The sequence below is a fragment of the Ascaphus truei genome, chromosome 1 (genome assembly GCF_040206685.1).
Source record: "Ascaphus truei isolate aAscTru1 chromosome 1, aAscTru1.hap1, whole genome shotgun sequence".
Lineage (NCBI taxonomy): Eukaryota > Metazoa > Chordata > Amphibia > Anura > Ascaphidae > Ascaphus > Ascaphus truei.
Window position 1 is genome coordinate 338,903,785 of NC_134483.1, and position 16,537 is coordinate 338,920,321.

Here is a 16,537-nt window from a genome sequence, read left to right on the forward strand (position 1 = left end):
GATAGTTGATAAACTCTCGCGATTCAGAGAGCGGTATTCTCCCCAAATCCAATTCACCACAAATTTTTTGGTCAATTGGTGGGGAGATGCCTCGATGAGCAGCGATGTGTCGGGACTTAGAAAAAATCAGGCCCCATTCCTGCCTCGGATTGATGCCGGGGGTCTCCGGAGCTGCTAGCCATTAATAGCAGCTCCCGACCCCACCGGCATGCATCCGAGGCAGGAAACATGCATGTACAGCAACTTCATTACCTTAGCGGCTAACCACTAAGGCAATGAAGGGGTTAAACACCCGTGCCCATCTTACTGTAAGAAACATACAATACAGTGGCTAGCCGGGGTGGGTGAAGGGGGAATTTGGCCCTTAGTGGCTGTTTAGGCATTGCAGGGGGGTTGCGGGGGGAGTTAACCCCTTCATTACCTTAGCGGTTAATACCGCTAAGGTAATAAAGGGGTTAACCCAACCGCTACCCACCCGCAAGGTCTAAACACCCATCCTTAGGGCTAATACCCCCTTCACCCACCCGTGAGGCCTATACACCCACCCTGACTGACTATACCCACCCTATACCCATTGAATATTATAGTGGTACATCATACCCATATAATAATAATAATATGGGCATGATAAGCCTCTATAGCACTCAATGGGCACCCTAATCACAATACAGTAATACACAAGACACACAATAATAAAATGTAACTAAACTCCAAAAAATCACACGTCACTAAATACAAACAGTAGCCAGCTAATCCAATCAATACAATCAATAGCAACATCAACAATGAATTAATTAAACCATTAACCAATCTAAACAATTAATTCAGAAACCAACTCAAAATGAATAGTAACACTAACCAATGTAAACAATGAATTACTCCAACATTAATGAATTTAAACCGTTAAATAGAAAGAAAGAAATTCTAACAATCTCTGAAGTAACCATAAAACATTAGCTAACATAATATAACATTAAGTACAAACGAACACCAATCGTAAACCTTTAGTTATATTAAGCATGAAAAAACAAACTTAATACTTAATTAAGTTATGGTAGGTAAAAAAAAGTGACAAAAACCCTCCACAGCAAAGCATATAGCAAATGGAAATATTACTGTATGCTCATTTGCATGTCTTAGACATGTCTACAACCCCGCCTTTCACCATTATCACACAGCACACAGCACTTCCACTGCAGCAAGTAATTCTGGGAAATTACATGCAAATGAGCACAGAGTGCCACTTTTTGCTTCAAAACCGTTTTAAACATGGTTCCCTATAGGCTTAAGCTTGCTGCATGGTCACAGATTTAAGCACAGCCAGGGTAAAGATGCAAAGCCAGTAAACCCACAAACTGGCGGCTGTCTATCTATCTATCTATCTATCTATCTATCTATCTATCTATCTATCTACTTCATTGAAACATGCACTCCCCTACTTTTGAGAATATCTGCTATTTATAGGCCAGAAGCAGCTGCTGGCAATGAGGGTTTTTTAACATTGTCATCATCCAACTTTACTTATAAACACCAAAAATAAAAATGTATATCTTTTATTCTATACAGTATGTATTATTTATTATTCATGCTTTCAACTTTTGCAACAGTAAATACTGTTTTTCTTTTACTGGTATGCTCATGCGTGTACAGTACTGTACTGTGCTTTACTGTACTGTGCTGTATGTCTTATTTGGACATTTTTTTTTAATAACAGGTAAGAGAAATGCCCTTGCATTACATTACAGTATGTGAAGTGCAATGCTTTGTTGAACTGTTCATAAGAATTTCAGGTCTGAAATAGGGGGTCGGTCAAAAAAAAAACATTTTATTTTTTAATTCAAGTTTTACAAATACAGTATATATTTTTGGGGGTTATCGCCATGGGCTTGCAAAGCAATTATGGATATTATGAGACTCAAACAGTACTGTTGCTTTTTAATTCCACACTAGTCATGTACGTTTTTTCTTAGGTGGGTGGCATACTGTAGTACTGTGATGTTTATTTGGGGGGGTGGGGATCAAAACATTATATGACCTGTTGAGAATAAGTATTTGAACTACAGTACAGGTAATCCATCATACAGCTCGCCCCTCCTCACCCCCACCCCCCCGCCCCCCCCCCCCCGCACACACACAAGGCTCAAGGATTTCAACTTTTTACCAACACCTCTCACAAACCATGCACGCATGTGCAAGTGCGATAAGTTTAAGCCCTTCTAAACTTGCCTTTTCTTAAACACAACACAACACTCCTCCCCCCACCCCACTAGTAATAAGATTAACATGTTGTGTGAGATACAGGCTGAGCTAAGCCCTTCTAAAACTGCTATTGTACTATAACAAAACAAGTAACTTGAAGTTCAAAGCTTATCAACAACACAACAACAGAGCCCTCCAACAGAGCCATTCACGTAAATGTACTGTAGCGTGATTATCATGAGCTGGACAGAAGACATGTTTGATCATCCTTAAAACGGGAAAATAGTATTTTTCTATAGAATTGTATTGGTTAATAAGTACTGACCTGTGCATTATTAACAGAAATGATTGATTAAACAATAAAAATATAATAATTTTTATAAAACATTTTTTGTTTTTAGATATATTTTCCCCCAAACTAATGTGAAGTGCCATGCTTTGTTGAACTGTTCATAAGAATTTCAGGTCTGCAATAGGGGGTCAGTTAAAAAATTAGATTTATTTTTTAATGCATAATACAGTAAAAAATACAGTAGCTTTTGTCTTTCTCTTCGTTATGGCATTGCAAGATGGGAGGAGAGAGGGGGCTGCAGCTTTGCAAATACAGTATTTCAAAAGATTTTTTTAAAAATACATTTCTTTTTGTGCAAAAACGAATTTCTACAGTATACAGTAACTACTGAGAGAGGGTGGGAGAGGGGTTTGTGTAAGATATTGGCTGGTTTGTTCATGATTCATTCACTGTACTATTATCTTACACATCCCCCCCACGCTTCCTTTTTTCACTGCTGCAGTTCTGAAAAGGAAAAGAAACAATAAATACAGACATGGTTAGTTTGAGTGCCATACAGTACTTATAGTGCTGTAAAGTACCTGTATCATACTGTAAAAGTTGTAAAAATGTTACAACAAAAATTCAGTTATCAAATGAGTTTATTCAGAGTGCACACAGTGGGGACAGCTTCAAAACAAAAAGCTCTCTCCCAGATAACACGGTATGCCATATATTTATACCCTAAAAACTAAAGCTCCACCCCGTTATGGGGGGCTTGCATGTCACTAAATATGACATCATTTTGTAATACATTTCAATACTAAAGCTGATGTAATTTTGTAATACATAATAATACTGGATAAATGTATATAAGCTAAAAATCATTATTGGGTTAAATGTGATGTCAGTTCTGCCACCTGGCATATTGTATGAGAAACAGTTTCATTGCAAGAATCTGACCTTATCTTTGACTACTAACGAGGCTTTCTCATAACTTCTGGCCTGTTTACACTTTCATTTGGAGCTGATTGGATGAGGAAAGATCAATAAAGTCAGCTAGGAGTGAAAACATTCCATTCTCTGTTTCACACCTTCGTTCACACAGATTTCTTCACATAGAAAGATGACATAAAACCTCACAAAGACAAGACAAGATGGCGGAATAAAATAGTCAAACAAAATGGCTTCTTAGATCCTAATGCTGTTATGTCAGACCCCCTAATGTCTCAACTTCGTCAATACTTACATGTGCCTGATTAACTGAAAGAAATGATTAAAGAATAACAATACAGTATTTATTTCAAAATATTTTTTTTAAAACACTTGTTTTTTTTGCAAAAAAAGTTCATATTTACCTGTGCCTGATTAACAGAAATAAATGATTAAAGTATAAAAATATTTCAAAACAATAAAAATAAAACAGAAAATGATTAAACGCATTAAACAATAAATCAATGTAAAATGTTTTGTTTTTTTTGTAAACTTTTGCACTACAGTAGAGTTTGGGAAAAGTCGTTAGCAAGAGGGTTGCCACTCCAAGCACGAGCCCTTGTATGCCTCAACAGGCCATTTATAGTGTCTCTCACAGCTCTCATAAGTGTAGGGTAACATGGAAATAACGCTCCACTTAATTCAAAATGGTCTTTCTTAAATTTGCTGGCAGAGCCTTCTTTCTTTTATTTCCTTCATAATTTACACTGTGGGTCCAACGGCTGTACATCTCAAAACTGACAAGGTGTGTAAATATTGACAGGGCAAATTTATGGGCTGCACCAGCACATCCAGTCTTGTATTTCTCCCGGGCGTGCTGGGTCAGGTCGGTCAAGATGATGTCCGGCAGCGTTACTATCCTGGGTGCTGGTGTACTTCTGGCAGCGGGCGAGGGTAGGCGGTCTGGGAGGATACTTTCCTCCTGTCATGGCCTTACCGAAGTTGTCATCTTGTCCTCAAAGGCATACAGACAATCTGCTGGCGGATGGGGTGAGCGTGAAGGGCTTGGTGAGGGAAGCATGAAGGTCACATCATGCAGGCCACCCTCCTGCTCCTGCTTCGGACATACAGGGACAGGAAGTCGCAGGAAAGAATACATCCCCACAATCTTCCTTTCCATCTTCTCCATGTTCCTTTCCATCTTCTCCATGTTCCTTTCCATCTTCTAAATGTTACTTTCCATTTTCTCCATGCACATATCCATACTCAACATGGTCTCCAAAAGAAGATCAACCTTTTGCTCCATGCTGTAGACATCTGCGTAGGTGTGTGGTGGAGGAGGTGACCAGGGGGTTGCCAGTAGAACAGCGTCGAGGATGGTTGGGGGACCAGGTGACCAGGGGGTTGGCAGGAGAACAGCCTGAATGATCGGTTGTGGAGCAGGTCGGCAGGGGGTTGACAGGAGAGCAGCCTCAATGATGGGTTTTGGAGCAGGTCGGCAGGGGGTTGACAGGAGAGCAGCAGCATTGAGGATGGGTTGTGGAGCAGGTGAGCGGGGGGGGCTGCAAGGAGAGGATCGGGACTCCACTTGACTTGCACTGTGCTAAGGTCACCGAATTTCTTCTTTATATAATAAGGCCCAGGGGTCTTAACCTTTGGAGCCTTCGGAACATTTTCTTTATTCTGCTTTGGTTTTCGCTTAGGTTTTGGCTGGGAAACAGCTTTAGCTTTTGTTTTGGCCGGCACGGCAGAAGGAAGCTGGTTCCTGCGTCCGTAGAATTGGGGCCGATCCAAGGAAACAGAAGGACGAATGCACAATGCAGTATCTGGACAAGAGCAAGTTCAGATAGAGATCAGTGTGTGAGAGTCTATGCAATTTGTCTCACCTTTTATTTGATATTTATCGTGGGCATGGACACGAGGTGCAGGTGTTAAAAAAGGGCATACTGTTTACTAATCCTGTCGAGTGACGTTGAGGCACAGTAAATTAAAGTATAAATACACCATCCATTTTGTGTATTCAATGCACATTCAATACACATTGAATTCACATCGAATTGCTCTGTGTGTGCTCGCATTTTTTTTCTAACAGCAGCGATGCCAAAGAAAAGGATTTCAAAAGATCTCAGCTTGAGAATAAAGGATATGTACCAGAATGGACACCGCATTTTACAGATCCAACGCTGGTTACTTGCTTCGGGCTTCGTTTTAGCTAAAAGCACTGTTAGTTATCATGCGCATGGGAAGGCCAAAAACGTCAAATGAAATCCGACCGTCACTACTGAGTAAGTATTGTACTACTACAGTAGTACTTATTGTCCTCCATACTGTGACTCTAACAATGTCTTGTACTATTCTGTATGCCTGTGTTTAACTGCGGTAACTAATAATCCTGCATTTACTGTACACACCCACCCACAAAGCATCTACAGTACTGTATGTCACCAGCTTTTATGCCAGTGATTGGGTGGTACAGTAGGAGTGACTGAGTGTGTGACAGTGCAGTCTATTGGGATGCTTTATTTGAGGGAGGGGCATATTATTTAATATACTGTATTCATATACTGTACAGTAGCGCTATAATCAGACAATAGGAAATCAGTGTGCTATTGGGATGCTTAATTTGCCTACTGTAACAAATTGTTCTGGTTTTTTTACACTGTAGGGCGACAACACTTCTGGTGGACCAAATAAGTGAACAGAATGATGAGACGTGTGCCACAAGGGTAAAGATGCACTAGAGGCAACTCACAAAATAAAAGCATTTGAGAGAGTTTTTCTCTTTTTAGTCTGCTGCTTTTCCTTTTTCCACTATGGTTGTTATTCCCCACGTTTTCCCCCCACCTCCCTCCCTCTCCAGACTTGTGATTTCTTGTTTATATTCATATTAGGCACCCTCCCAGCCTACTGTACAATAGGGTTGACCAACTGTACTGTATGTAATACATACTGTATTGTTTCAATACATTACTGTTAGTTTTCTATACAGTAGATGTCTTTGACTTTTTTTTAAATTTTTTGAATGCTGGGAACCATCATACTGTATCTCCAGTATTTAGTACCTCTAACATTATTCCTTGTCATTACAGAGCATATCCTATGATAAGGGAAGCCAACAAAATAAAAAGAGTGGACCAGGCACGGGCATGGATCGAAAGTGGCGAGACTTTCCAGGATGTCATCTTTACTGACGAGACAACTGTAGCGCTTGAGAGATTTGCCCGTTTTGCATTCTACAAAAAATGACGCCTATCTCTGAAGCCACGTCCCAAGCACCCTGTGAAGATGCATGTGTGGGGTGCCATCTCTAGACAAGGACCAGGAAGCAATCCCTCCAGCCAATTAGGCGAGGGAAGCCCATGACCAGGGGGCAAGCCCCCTCCCCCCCACCTCGCTAGGATCTCTGGGTCGCCATCGCGACCCCTGGGGGGAGGGGGGGGGCAGGCAAAGGGAGGCTTCAAAGAGGCAGCCGGGAGCCGAATCTTCCATTCTGCTCCCTGCCTGCGACGAAATTGGTCCTCTCCTCTCTCCTCTTCTCCAAGGTAAGCTCACAGTCCCCTTTGGGCCCGACCACGTGGCATAGCGGCTCCCCCCTCCGCCATTCGCAGCTCAAGGCGGGAGGGGAGTGTTGCCGCGGGGGATCCCCCTACTGCGTGGCGCTCCCTCTCTCAGCCTAAGTGGCTGGCCCGCTTGGCAGGCGGGGAGGGGGGCCTCCGGCGAACGGGGGGATCCTCTTGCCAGTGCCAGGGGTTAGCTAGTGGGGATCCCCCTACCGCGTGGCGCTCCCTCCCTCAGCCTCTGTGGCTGGCCCACTCGGCGGGCGGGGAGGGGGGCCTCCGGCGAATGGGGGGATCCTCTTGCCGGTGCCAGGGGTTAGCTAGTGGGGATCCCCTTGCCACGTGGCGCTCCCTCCCTCAGCCTCTGTGGCTGGCCCACTTGACGGGTGGGGAGGGGGGCCTCCGGGGAACGGGGGGATCCCCTTGCCGGTACCGGGATATATTTTTTTATTTATTTAATTGTAATAACCAATGGGGATCCCCTTGCCACGTAGCTCTCCCTCCATTAGCCCCTTTGGCTGGCCCGCTCTGTGGGTGGGAAGGGGGCCACCGGGGAATCGGGGATCCCCTTGCCAGTACCAGGGAATAGCCAGCGGGGATCCCCTTACCGCGTGGCTCTCCCTCCATCAGCCTCTGTGGCTGGCCCGCTTGGCGGGTGGGGAGGGGGGGCCAGCGGGGAACGGGGAGGGCGAGGAGAGGCACAACAACCCCCCCCCCCCACTGTTATTACCGTGCGGGTCCCCCCTAGTGGTGCTCTGTCTGGATGCTCCCTCGCACGCAGCGTGTATTTGGATTATGTGGTATACACTGGATTATAGGGTGTGTATATGGTAATTAGGTTACATGGTGTATCTTCAGCAGGAGGCGTGGGGTGTCGCGGTAGCTTCATGCAGCCTCAGCGGACTCCATCTCTCCCTGCTGCCAGGTCACTCTGTCCTCCCTCCCTGCAGCAGCGCGGGGCACGAGCTGGCGCAGGGATGATTAAGCACAGGGCTGAGCATGGGATACCCAGTGACCGCGTGGGGGGTCTATTAACCACCACAGGGTCTTGGTGGGAGGCTGTCTGTAGCATAGTTGCCGTTAACACCGTTATTGCCCTGTTACCAATGCATGTTTCTTTCAACGTTGAATAAAGTTATATCAATGCTAGAATCGCCATGGGGGGTCGCTGCATACCGCATTCGTGGCGATAACGGGCGGTATGTGGGGCATAAAGTGTATACACCTCAGTGTGATTATAATGCGCTGTATTCGGGGTATGAGGCATATACGCTGCATTCGAGGTACAATTTGCTGTAATTGGATTACATGGTTTATATAGTGTATGTACTGCATTCGTGGTGCGGTAGTTGGATTACATGGTATATATACTGCATTCGAGGGTACAATGCGCTGCAATTGGGCTACATGGTGTATATAGTGTATATACTGCATTCATGGCTACATGCTGTATTTGGACTATAGGGTGTGTATATACTGCATTCAAGGTTACAAGGTGCTGTAATGGGGTTACATGGTGTATATAGGGTATATATTCTGCATTCTTAGTTACGTTCGGAATTCGGATTATAGGGTGTGTATAGGGCTGCATCCGACGTTGCAATGTGCAGTAATTGGGTTACAAGGCGTATATAGTGTATATACTGCATTCATGGTTACGTGCTGTATTTGGATTATATGGGGTATATATGCTGCATTCGATGTTATAATGTGCTGTAACTGGGTTACATGGGTATATAGGGTATATACAGTTCCGCAGTCGTGGTTGCGGGCTGTATTTGGATTATATGGTATATATACTGCATTCGAGGTTACGTGCGGTGTATATACTGCGTTCATGGTTATGCGCTGTATTTTTAACTATATAGTGTTTATAGACTGCATTTGAGGTTATCTGCGGTTTCAAAGGATACGGCGTATATACTGCATTCATGGTTACGTGCTGGGTCCCGAATATAGGGTTTATATACCACATGCGTGATTACATGTTGGGTTTGGATTATAGGGCGTATATACTGCATGCGTGGTTACGGGCCATTTTGTGGAGCATATGGTGTGTGTGTACACTGCCTTTGGGGGTCATCTGCTGTATTGGTCCAGCGTTACATACTGCATCCAAGATTATGTGGGGTATACGGTAGGTATATACTGCATTCAGGGTATAACGCGTGTAGGGGTTAATCTCACTTCCCGTTCAGCGCATGCCCTGGTATGGTATGGGTAATCCCACTTCCTGTTCAGCACATGGCCCTACTATTGTATGGGTAATCCCACTTCCTGTGCAGCACATGGCCCTACTATTGGATGGGTAACCCCACTTCCTGTTCAGCGCATGTCCCTGCTATTGTATGGGTAACCCCACTTCCTATTCAGCACATGGCCGCATGGCCCGGCTATTGTATGGGTAAACCCACTCCCCGTTCAGCGCATGGCCCTAGTAGGGTCTGGGTAATCCCGCATCCTGTTCAGCACATGGCCGCATGGCCCTGGTATGGTATGGGTAATCCCACGTCCTGTTCAGCACATGGCCGCATGGCCCTGGTATGGTATGGGTAATACCACTTCCTGTTCAGCGCATGGCCAGGGATGGTGCAGGTAATCCCACTTCCTGTCAGGGCATGGCCCATGTATGGTACCAGAATCCCACTTCCTATTCAGCGCATAGCCCCATAGATTACCCGCCTTCCTAAAAAAATAAATAATAAAAAAAAAAGTTGCTGGTATAGCAGTTATGCATGCGGGAGGGGGTCAAAGGGGCGGTTACAAATAACAGGCCTAACTCCCCTCTTCTGTTATCAGGATGTTCCATGTATCGATGATAACATTATCAATTCATGTTTCTTTCAGTCAGTTTCGGTACTTGGTGCAAGTAACAATTCAATTTTCGTCCGGACTGGAACCACCTCCGTCGACCCTCGATACTTCCCATACTCACATGACAACCCAGTAGACGGAACACATATTTTAATCACTCAAATTTGAAATCACATTCCCACGTCACTTAGCACATCAATCAGAATGTCTTTTGTAGACAAAATCATACATCTACAGGCTGATGCGCGAAGCAAGGAAGAAGGCTGGTTCCAGAGGCAGCTGTTGATGCTTATGCACGGAGCGGGTGATGGCCAAGGTCATGTGAGCGGACAACGTCATGTGAGCGGACAAGGTCAGGCTGGCGGGCAGGATTTGTTGAGCGGACAAGGTCGACACGGTCCCGCATGCGAGGACGCGTGGCCCTCATCAAGTGATGAGGGCGCCCCCAGCCAGGTTGTGCACCATGCGGCAGGACAAGGAAACGGAAGGGACACACCGCAATGGCAGGGCATAAGTCCGCAAGCAGGGCGGCGACCCAGGTCATCGGTACCAGGGGGAATGTCAACACGGAGGTTTCAAAGACCATCACCGGTCACGGACAAGCCAGCAGGCAGGCTTCCCCATTCTCTCATTTCAGGCATCAGGGAGGTGGCATCCGGCACAGGGTCGGCTCAGCAGCATGCGGCTGAGGCGCGGGCACCATCACCGTACAGGGTGGATGATGGGGCGTCGACAGCACGCGGTCACAAGGGGAGACTCGATAACAGAGACAGGGGGGAGGAGGCAGCCATAGCGGTTCCTGATAGGCGGCCGGCAACACCACCCGGGACAACCCTCAGCCTGGCAAAAAAGCAGTCAAAGAAAGGTAAACGGCCAGCGAAAACTGACAAAGGGGTAGCCAGCGGGAGTTCCCCGCACAAGAGACTAGTGGTTTGCGCCCCCCCTCAAGTGATAGCGGGCGAATCTCTCCGGTGTACTGGTGCGCAGCTCATGGAGGCAGCGTTGTTGGGCATAAGGCAGGCCCTATCCCCTTCAGTGGTGCACCTTGACGCAGGGTCAGGGGCTTCGGCGAGCACAGGGAGTCACATTGGGGTGACGACACCCACGCTGGCACAGTCACCAACAACAGTAGTGACACCAGCGATAAGCGCAGCGCCAGTTCTAGCAACGCTAATCGCGTCAGCAGCGGCGATAGCTCCAGCTATAGCAACAGTCGTAGCGCCAGCATCAGGGGCGGCGCCAGGGGAAGCGATGCCTATAGTACCAGCAGCGGCAATGGCCGCAGGTCCCCCGCAAGCGGTTAACAACACACCTCTAGGGGCCGGTGGGCAGGCCGGGCAAGTGGAATCACCATCCTCCACGCTTCCCCTTCCTCAGGCAGCACCCGCCTCAGAGGAGCTAGCCAAGGAGAAGAGGATGCCCGATGCGGCATATAAGGTCTCTTATACATCCAGACCTAGCTCAGTGGGCTTGCACTTGCTGAAAGAGGTGAAGGACAAGATATGGGCCGGGGAATACGTAGATATATTATCTCTGCTACCAGGCTTCAGGGAGGCGTTGGCTGCGTCCTCAAAGACGGGGGAAGCGAAGAAGGAGGATGTGGAAAAGAGGCTTTTCCACACACCTTTCGCAATTGGTCAAAGGCATTTGTTATCCTGGCTGGAGTAATTGGGGAGAAGGATCCCCAGGCGTGCGCCTCGCTCTTTACTTATCACGACATGATCGAGGAGGCACACCACACTTACGGGGGAACGGGTTGGTGGACATATGACCAATGCTTTAGGCAATCAATGAAGGCCAAAGAGGAAGTGATACCATGGAACGTCAAGGACATCAACCATTATTTGCAGTTTGTGTCTGGGGGCGGGGCAGATTGCTTTCGAGGGAGCGGCACCGGAGGTAGGGGGGCATGACGGAATAACGTACCAGGGAGTAGCCAGTTGCCACGCACCAACTCGGGCATCTGTTGGCCATTTAACCAGTCCAACTGCACGTACAACAACTGCTGTTCCCAACACATCTGCTCCTTTTGTGGTGGCCGCCACGCCCAGGCAAAGTGTTTTAAGAAGGGCGGTCGCAGGGGGAGGGGCGCAGGGCGGAAGTTTGGACACGAGGGCAGCTTCACCAATAATCGTCGCCAATTTGGCAACGTGGCTAGCAAGGTATCCCAATAGGGAAGCAGCCCAGCTACTCTTAGCTGAGTTTAAGGAGGGGTTTAGGACTCCGTTTGAGTATCAAGGCGGATCAGAATTTAGTCGGAACTAGAAATCTGTCAGGACACACGTACACTGGCGACACACTTTATTCGAGCTCGGCTAGTCCCACGAATTCGGGTATACCTGGGTGTATTGAGGTTTGTGACTGTTTTCTGCCCGAGTGCATTGAGGTATTTTCCAGGCAGGGATTGAAGCATTTTATTCCCGCTGGCTGCAATACTGCACAGTATATATATATATACTGCATTACAATTCATGAATTTATGCCATCTGGTAGACACGCGATGCATTGCAGCCTATTAAATCCTAATCATTATCATTTAACAGATCAGCCGCCCATCAGCCTGGCATGAACCCAGGCTGGGAAGGCAAACGCAACGGGGCTTGTCAGAGGTGAGGAGCGGCGCATTCCAGGTATCTGCCAGGTACATACTGGGTATTTGCTCGAATAAAGTGTGTCGGTGCAGTAGATGTAGCTAGGGAGAAAGTCTGGAAGGAAGTCGAACTGGGGAGGATGGCTGGCCCCTTCGAGTCCCCTCCCTTACCTAATCTCAGGATTTCCCCATTGGGCGTGGTCCCCAAAAAAGAGGCCAGGGCGTATAGGTTGTTACAACACCTATCCTACCCCGAGGGGTCGTCAGTAAACAACGGTATTGACCGGGAGTTGTGTTCGGTGTCTTACGCGAACTTCGATCAAGCTGCAGCGCTGGTGGAAAGGATGGGAGTAGGGGCTTTAATGTCAAAAGCTGACATCAAATCGGCCTTCAGACTCTTGCCAGTCCACCCCAAGTGCTTTCATTTGCTAGGCTGCATGCTCGAGGGGCAGTACTGCGTAGATTTATGCTTGCCAATGGGATGTGCGCTTTCTTGTTTTTATTTCGAGACATTTAGCACCTTCCTAGAATGGGTGGCCCGGAAGAGGGTGCAGGCAGCGGGTTTATGCACTACTTGGACGACTTCCTTTTTGTTGGCCCCAGGGGTTCAGACTTATGCGCTAGGTGGCTGTTTGAATTTTCAGCCTTGGCGCGTGAGTTCGGCGCTCCTTTGGCCGACGAAAAGACGGTGCGTCCAACAACCACTCTTACCTTTTTGGGCATAGAAATCGACTCGGAGACGATGGAGTACAGGCTCCCTCTGGAGAAACTGGTCGCCCTAAGCAGGCACTTCCAGGCTCTGCTAGGCCACTTAGTATTTGCAGCACGCGTAATGCCGGCAGGAAGGGTGTTCGCCAGGCGCCTCTCCGCAGCAACGGTCGGGGTGAGACGACCCGACCACTGCATCCGCGTCACCGCTGAAATCCAAAAGGACTTGGCGGTGTGGCTGCGTTTTTTAAAGGATTATAACGGCAGAACCTTGTGGCGAGGTCCCCCAGCCAACAACACAGAATTACAGTTGTTTACAGACGCTTCAGGGTCAGTCGGTTTTGGGGCCTACTTCAATGGGGCATGGTGCACGGAGCAGTGGCCTCTCCACTGGCGGGAGACACCGCTCATTAAGAACTTGGCGTTCTTGGAATTATTTCCCTTGCTCGTCGCAGTGCGCCTGTGGGGTCACTTATTCGCGAAAAAGCAAGTCATTTTTTGGACAGATAACATAGGGGTAGTGGAAGCCGTGAACAATTTCGGTTCACGCTCCCCGCCGGTGCTGTCCCTTCTGCGCAGTTTCGTACTGGCATGCTTGCAATTGAACATTGCATTCAAGGCTCGACATGTCCCGGGGGTGGCGAATAACATTGCTGATGCCTTATCCCGGTTACAGATGGTGCTGTTTCCGAGACTGGCCCAGAGGTGGACCCAATCGGCAGTAAATGCCCTGCAGAGCTGTGGGAGCTGGCGACGACCCAGTAACCTCGTTGGTACGGTCATCGCTGGCTCCGGGTACGTGGCGGGCCTATTCGGCAGCGTGGCGCAATTATCAAAGTCTGGCAGGGGAATTGGGTCTCGACATATTGGGAGTTGGGACCTTGCTATCATTTGTCCTAAACTTAAGGGCAAGGGGTTTAGCGGGAGGATCCATAGGGAAAAAAGTGACAGGGGTCTCCTTCTTTTTGCAGCTAGAGGGCAAGGGAGCCCAACGAAGGCGTTTATCGTCAAAAGGGTGTTAGCGGGGTTAACGAAGGGACGCTGACAAATGACAGCAGATGGCCAGTGACACCAGCGATATTAGAGGGTTTAATGCAGGCCACAGACAGAGTGTGCCTATCAGGGTTCGAGGCGAAGCTTTTCCGGCTGACGTTTGCATTGGCCTTCTTCGCAGCACTGCGAGCCGGGGAGCTGGTGTGCGCGTCGCGCAAAGGCGAGGGAGTGATGCAGTTTGAGGACATAGTCTTAGGGGAAGGATGGGTAAAACTACATGTTAAAAGGTCAAAAACAGACCAGCGGGGAAGGGGAGCGTGGATATCTTTGCTAGGGCTACCAGGGTCCAATTTTTGCCCAGTGAGCACACTCAGGGAATACTTGGCATGCAGGCCAGACGGTCAGGGTCCCCTGCTCCTTCACGAGGACGGGGTACCGTTATCTAAATTCCAGTACCTGCGGGTTTTCCGCATGTGCCTAAGATACCAGGGTCTCGACGAAGCACAATACGGGACGCATTCGTTCCGGATTGGGGCGGCAACGGAAGCATCACGCGCTGGGCTGTCAGTAGCTGCAATACAAAAGATAGGGCGATGGAAGTCTAACAGATACCGGTCCTATATCAGGCCCGTATTATCTGGGATTTAGCATGCTTCGACAAACCCCCTCATCCCTTTTATGCCTTCACAGACTCCGCAACCACTTGGATAATCGGAGACTCGCTTATACACTGGGCAGAGAAGCGGGCTGTCATACGCCCATGCGGGGCACACCTCGGGTTGCGAACGGAGTAGGCAAATGTGGTATGGGGGGGAGGTAGGTGGCTGCGGTGGGCTCAGTTGCTGCTGCGGCTAATGGTGATGGGTAGGGATAGGAGGACGCCGCAGATCCTGCTCCTCCACGTCGGGGGCAACGATCTGGCCGCTCGACGCTACTTTGAGCTGGTTAATTCAATAAAACATGACCTAGCCCTCATACTCGCCCGTTGGCCAGGGGTACAGATCGTTTGGTCGGACATAGTGTGCAGGATAGTGTGGAGAGGGGCAAGGGCACCGGGCGCCGTCGACCGAGCGCGGGTCAAATTGAACAAGATGGTGGAAAAGTTTGTGACGCAGTGTGGGGGATGGCAGATCACCCATCCCGAGTTCGACTACAAGTCAATCGGCCTGTTTCGGGCTGATGGCACACACTTATCTGAGATAGGGGCGGACTTGTTCAACAATGATTTGCAGAAGGGGCTGGAGAAGGTCTTAGCGGTGTTGGCGGCACCGTCTAATTTAAGGAGGTTTAAATAGAGCCGTGAGTGGCGGCAGTTCGGGGGTAAGTGCTTGTCCTTGCCAGATGGGCTCGGGCCGAGCATCGCCCGGGGGTATGAGCGAATGGGCGGGGTCAAGCGAACATGACACCCGGGAACCCACTCACGACAACGGCCGGCTCTTTAGGGGTCAGCCGGGTACGGGGGCAGCAGGCCAAGGCCTGGCTGACCCTCTGACCCCACTCTGGCATGGACTAGCGCTAACTCCAGTTTATGATTGTTAATAAACAAAGCCGCGGCCTTTTATACCTCCAAATTGAGTCTGTTATTACTTGTCTGTTATATGTGGGTACCGGTTCCAAGTGGGAGGGGGTGGGGGTCCCTCGCAGCCTCCCTGGTCATGCATCATTATCTTTGAGGGTAAAATAATGCACAAATACACATGCTGTGCCTGTGGCCTTGCCTTATGCACTGGACCGCTGTACTGTACAGTATTTTGTACCCTAATGTTACTGTACATTTTTTTTTCTTGTTTCCAGGAATCATGAATAAAGCGTTCTTCCAAGATCACATAATTACACATGTTGTCGAATACATTAGGAATGATTTCCTGTCTGGTCACCGGTTCTTCCAGGACAATGATCCGAAACATACCGGAGCAACAGCTCACATTCTTGCCAGCGGTATCAACTAGGTTAAGACGCCAGCGGAGTAAGTTTGGTAACCATTTCTCATTGTTTTACACAGTTTATATCTCCTTACATTAAGTAATTCACCTTTTTGCTCCCCTCCTACTGTATTCCAGATCAGCAGATTTTAATCCCATCGAAATGGTATGGCATAAATTGAAGGATTATATCAGAAAAGTGGGGAAACCGTCAAAAAATTATGAATTGGATAAAGGGAAACTGAATTTCTGGAACAACATACATATATATCTCGATACATATATCGATCATATTGCGACTGTGTTGCCTATTGTTATACAACGTAATGGCCAGACCTCGGCAAAGTAATAAGGCACAGGTAAGTATGATACAGGTAAGTATGGCCGTAAAAATAACCATATCTGCATTAATTGTTTCTTTTAATTTTCAGAACTGCAGCAGTGAAAAAAGGAGGGGGGGGGGGGATGTGTAAGATAATAGTACGGTGTTCATGTACAAATCAGCCTGTATCTTACACAAACCCACCTCTCCCACCCTCTCTCAGTAGTT